The sequence below is a fragment of the Aythya fuligula genome, chromosome 2, assembly GCF_009819795.1.
Source record: "Aythya fuligula isolate bAytFul2 chromosome 2, bAytFul2.pri, whole genome shotgun sequence".
NCBI lineage: Eukaryota > Metazoa > Chordata > Aves > Anseriformes > Anatidae > Aythya > Aythya fuligula.
In genome coordinates, this window is record NC_045560.1 from 119,512,708 (window position 1) to 119,519,003 (window position 6,296).

The following is a 6,296-nucleotide window of genomic DNA, read 5'->3' on the forward strand; positions in this document are numbered from 1 at the left end:
TGGGTGGAGAGCAGTTACTTTTTTACCAAGCAGAAGAGGAGTCAGGAAAGAAGAGGTGTCTGTAGGGCATGGCCATAGTATTCTCACTGAAATATGCTTACAGTAAGTAAGAGATTAATTCTGATAACTGCTTTTGGGGTAGGAGTGTAGGAACACAGCTTTGAAGATATTAAGTGCTGATTCTCCTCTACCTGGAGTGCAGCAGATCATTATGTTGGAGGCAGCAAAGACTAAGCATTAAACCATGGATTTGCATTGATGAACAAAGCTCTGTAGAGTAACTGCATAGAATAATCAACTGAGAGGAATTTTTTTTCTTCCTCCCTTGTAAGGAAGGAAATCTATCTTTTTGAATCAGGAGCCTAACGTGTTAGTATCTATGGGTTGTTAAAAAATACACATGCAACCTGACTCTGCATGTTTCAACTGCAGTAAAACAGCACCTAGGACATCACTCTTCCTAGCTTTACTGTCCATGCAATGCTAGACAGTTGCTAAATGTTAGGTGTTTCATCCATGCTTCACATGAGGTATATATGATCTTTTGATTTTTTTGTTGTTTGCATCACTGCATTTTGCCTCTGTGCTGTAGAAAGGAAGTGCTGCAATAGTGCTGGCCTCTGTGTCAGTATTTAAAGGGAGCTGGAAAGGAGAAAAGTTGTCTCTGCAATAAATCTTACAGAATGGCAAGGAGTGCGGCAGGGGCAAATAAATGTAAAGATGTTATTAAACATCCACTACAAGCTAAATAAAAAAATAATCACGAGGCCAAACAAAAAATAACTTATACTGTTACAGTTTTCTGTACACTAAAATTTGACTATATTGGGCTTACAGCTGCTTACAGAAAAGCTGTCATCTTATTCTTTGATTATCTTTCCCTGCCTAAGTTAAGGAGTAGCTTTTGAAGCATTTGGGGATCTCACAAATGCCATTCACTTTGCCTTCGAAGAAATGGTCCAATTTCGTTCAGTGTCCAGTCTTCAAAATGAGGAAGCTGAAACATGACATAAGGCTTACACCATTTACTGTTCTAATGTTTGCTTCCAATATGAACTTCGTGGTGAACAGGAAAGTTCTATCAAAGGTGTCTGCTGAGCTTTGCAAGCACGTTAAAAATCGAAAATGGAAGAATATCCAAAATGGAAGAATATCCTTATTTATGCATGTTTCTATGTAACCAACAAGTGCAAAAGAGCTTTTCTTCTTTTTTTCTTCTTTTGTAAATATAAATTGAAGTCAGAACGAACACTGCTTGGTTTTAGTAAATGGTTGGTGTCAGCATCACACTCAGACAGAGCAGGTGAAGTTTACCAGGGCTGTGAATCAGTCGGTTAAACCTAATTGACTGAACCTAATTAAAACTTAAACCTAAAATACATCTAAAATAGTTTTTACTACAGTATTGTCAGTAATTTCAACCAACAAACTCCATGGAAGACAGCTTTGGTCATCATGTGAGTTTCTGTAAAACGTGGTTCTGTTTTATGTGCTGGAAAAAGGTTAATGTGGCTGAGACACAGTTAAATTTCCAGGCATCTCCACCCCAGAGTTTTAATACCCTGTTCAGAGTCCTGTAATATTTTGCATAGAATATGCAAGAAATTAGTGTTAGGCTACCAGGAAGCTATGTTACCACTGTGAAATAAGTACTCCTAGAAGCTTGGTCTTTTGCTGATTTTAATCTGTAGAATAAGCTACAAGAAAAAATGCAGAATTTCTTTTGGAAGTCAACAGCTATTCATACTAAATACCACGGATGCATACTTACACTTTCTGCCATACTCCTGAGCTCCTGATCTTTTAGGTTTATCTTAATTAAATCAAATACTAAGCCCAGCCCATCAGTTTATTTGTTTCTGTTGGCGTGGAGAGATGGAAAATGCAGCCACGGCAAGAACGCTGCAAGGTGCAGTGCAATTGCAAATTTAGTAGGATCAGAGCAGGGTAAGGGTGAGGCTGAACAACCGTCCCTTCATGGTGGGAAACTCAGCATCGCTGCCCTTCTCTGAAGGCCGCCTTGTTAATGTTATGGTAAAAAGTCACTGTGCCATGAAGTTTTAACATACAGGTTTTAGAAAACCTTCCCCAAGTCTAGTTTCTGAAATAACACCTGGCTCTGTATGTGCAGCTCGGGGCTTACACAAACAAATTCGTGCTACACCACAGCGACCGTGGTAACATCTAGAAGAGGGAAACCTCATAAATAGCGCAGGGAAAAAATTACTTGCAGTACCTCATTGAGCAAGGCGGTAGAAAATTGTCTCATTTTCACTTGGTTTGTTCTCTGCTTCCGTGTGCTTCATGCTCACCATTTTCTTTAACTCTGCTTCCCCCCAAAACCCAAATCTCCCCACCCCATCTACCAAGGAGGGCAGTTGTGACCCATCATGTGAATGAATTGACCGTTCCTTTTTAGCACAGGTATCTAAGTATTCCAGTCCCTGGAATGTCTTGGTGGGGTTCAGGTTGCTTTAAAATTGATTTTCAGTAGTAAGGAAGTTTCAGTTTGCTGTACAAAACCAGAACAAATCTATTTGGGCAAGTGTATTCAAGTGAGGAAAGCCTTCAGTGTGTTGTTTCACCAGTTTTGTGACTAAAACGTTGGGGGAGGGTTGCAGCAGAGGAATAAATGCTGCAAAACCAGGCTTGAAAACAATGCAGACACTTTCCTCTTCCAGCTGTCCAAAGGGGAAGCTGCCAAGTGCCCCAGCCCACTGGGTCAGGGAGGGGTGTTACTGATTTGCATTGTAACTTGGGGGCCTGCTGAAGGGCTTACTGGCTGAGAAGAGGTTAAAGGAAGGGCTGAAAACAGGTGGGCAGGTTGAGCGTGGCGAGGCTGGAGATGTGCACAGGCTGCGAACGTCCTCGCTGCAACCATGCGGGGAGAAGACGGGAGGAAAGGCTGAGCCTGCAAACAAGGCCTGTCCAACGCAGGGCCTGGTTTCCATCCCTAGTCAGTGTAGTCTTTATGCTTAAAGCAAGGTGTTCAGCTCCATTGTGTCCCTTGAAGGTGCTGGTGGCATCTCTTGTGCCTGGGTGATGTGAGCAGGGCTGGTGCCCAAGACAGAGGCGTTGCAGCAGCTGGGCTCTGTGTGAGGGTTTCCCTGCGCAGGGGACTTCCCCAGCCAGGTGCAGTGCAATGCACCCCCACAACCACCAGAAGGGTATTGCCATTTACTCATCCTTTTCCCTACATGTCTCCACAGAAAGAGTCAAAGATCAGTGCCTTTTCAGCAAGCATCCCACTAGGAATGCCTCTGGGTGTCCAGGAGCCTGGGGTTGCCACCAGCTGCTCATGCGCCCTCCTTCAAGCCTCATGCAAATAAATGGCTTTTCTGAGATCTTCCTTTCGGCACGTCTCTGAGGCCTTGGTCTATCACCCTCCTTGTTCCAAAACCAGGCAGAGTTTCGAAGCACTTCCCAGCAGCGCAGGCTTCATCGAAAACCTGCTGAAGCCAAGCCTCGCTCCGGGTTTTGTGGTTCACAGCCTGCCGAGGAGAAAAAGTGCTGTTGGAGGCAGTCTGGGTCTGATGACAGCACAGTCCTTCCTGTCTCTGTATGGCTCAAGTCGTTCTCTTCCTTCTCAAAACTGCTCTGCGACCTTCTTGTGAAACTGCTGTGGTTTGTTAGAGCAGCGTGATGGCTTGGCCAGAGCCTGCACACGGCGTGAATGTGAGAAAGGAGGCGCACAGGGTGCTTCGGTCGTACCGGGAATAACAAAACACCTTTCGCTGGTCTTTTATCCTAAAAATGTGCCTGAAGAATGTGTTCACAGAGAGGATATTTCTCTGCACGGTTACTGCAAATTGATGCAGTTTGAATAAATACATTTATCATATCACAGCACCACTATCGGGAGCTCAGGGGGCTCTTCACAGTGTCATACACAGCGATGGTAACAGTGACAGGAGCCTTTGTGAAAGGCGGTATTGTGATCTGACAGCAAAACAGGTCCTAAGGTACTCATTAAATTGTTCCAGGCACGGGGACAGCCTATGATTATGTCAAACGGGAGCAGATTGTACGCTCTGCTCTGCTGGTGTACACGAACTTAGTCTGAAAGCCAGCCTAGGGAAGGTAAGCACCCACAGCCTTGCCCTACAGCCCTGCAGGCCCAGCTAGTGGTCCCAGAGGGATGCTCAGGGGGGACCAGAGGTGACACTCAGGTGCTGGTGCCCTCCAGGAGATGCAGGTTGCACATGAGTTTATCTTTTTTTTTTTTTTTTTTTTTTTTTTTTTTAATGTTTGGGTGCTCCCAGCAGACAAAAACTCAGATCCGTGCTTCTAGAAACCAGCTGTCCTCAGGTGGAAGATGGAGTTCCTCAGGAAGAGGCCGTGTGGCCAAACTGGGGCTCCAGTTGTGGGTGAGACCTCGCTGGGGGAAGTGTTTTATTGATGGGTTTTGACACCGAGAACCCCCATCTCTCAACAACAGTGAATCTCGTGGAGCTTTTTCACCCAGTAGAGAAATTACTTTTCAGTCTTTATTAACACTTTCAAAAATTGCTCCGTGCAAGTGTTCCTGGTGGCTCAGGAGCAAGCTGAGAGCAAACAGTGCTGAAAGCAGGGCGAAATGCAGGTCCGCAGGAGCTGTGCTCAGGCTGCAGAGCTGAATGCCACAGTTCCTGGATTGTAGTTGCTGCAAGAGAAACTCTTTGTGTCCAGTTTTGCTTCTTGCTGCCAAGTTTTGCGACTTTACTGGCAGTCTTTTGGTTTTTGCTGCAGCTTGTAAAGAGCTTTGTCTGGGAAAAAAAAAAAAAAAAAGTTTTTATTTAAAAATAGATCTGTAACCCTTGCAGGTGAAAAAAAAAAAGAAAGGACAGAAAAACCAAGACCTGGATGCATTATAATAGTTCAGAAAGCAGATAAAAATGTCTAAAATATAACTATTTTGCTGCTTGTCTCTGCTGCCACTTGGATTTATCAGCTTTATTTAAAGAGCTTTGGGCATGTATTACAACTAAATTAAAGAAAGAAACAGTCTGACCTCTTGTACATTTATTTTCTCTGTTAATAAGAACAATCATCTAATCCAAAATTAGTTCGTATAAAAATTCAAAGAGGAGAAATCATTTAATCTATTTGTAAGTAGAAATCCAGTTCACAAATGGTGCAGTGGCTACAGCATCAAGGTCTGCCAAGAAGAAATCCAATTTGGCTGATTTGACAACATCAACACTGTCCAGTTAGCTAAAAAAAAAAAAAAAATACAAAATAAAAAAGAGCTATGCCAGCACAGGAGGTTTAGGGCTCAGAAAACCCTAGAAGATTCATGATCTCAACTGAGCCCAGCTTAGGAACCAGTGACAAGCAGCTGTTTGATAGCTATGAACCATAACAGAAATGAACCTGATTTTTTGGTTCATTTCAGCAGACTGTGTGGACAGATATGGTTGGTGGTGGGGATTAGGGACAGGGGAAAAATGCCTGGAAAGGAAATTCCAAGGAGTGACAGACTGCAGCTTGGCAGCGAGAAAGGACCCAGCTTGCACGAGGAACAAGAAGAGCCATCATCTATAGATCACGAGTATTAGGTATCTGGCCTTGCAGAAAGTCTAAAGAGATAAGCGAAAAGCAGAAAGTCATGCCCAGCCTCATGCTGGTGTTTGATGGGGTGACAGGTAGTAGCCTTGGAGGACTTCATGGATCTGCTGATAGTAAAGGAACTGCAGCCTTGCACAGCAAGACCGTGGTAGGCAAAGCTGAGGTGATGTCCGTGGCAACTCAGAATAATTTAGATAAAGCAATATTAAGAATTCCTGCTACAGTCCAGGTTGCATCAAGCCAATGCTGTCAGTTCCTTTCTGCTCTTCTTCTACAGTATGAGCTTTATAATGCCTTTTGGTCAACACAGGGAAGGTTATTTTCATTTACAGCAGAAGAGCAATCAGATGACCTTGGTGTCAAGTCATGTTTGTGACTCCACGCCAAGCGGTGAAGTTAGGATCATGACCAGCAGTATCATTTTCCACAACTTCTCAGAGGTCATGAGTACAATAGCTGATCTATGCTGGCCACAGCAGGACTCTGAAGCACAGCAGTGCAACAGAAAAACAGCATTTTAGAGAAAAATACCACAGATGCTTCAGATGGTCAGCCCGGGAGCCAGCTATTGTGAGATGGGGGTAAAGAATAGCTGGGCAACGTGACCTGAATGGGCAGGGTGGTGATGCCAGGTACCCTCTTCACAGCATCTGTAATGCTTCAAGTGCCAAATGGGTCTCTGAAAAAAGATGGGACAAAGAGGCTGTGCAACTGGCAGTTGGCTCCCATCTATCCAGGCTAGCACCTGC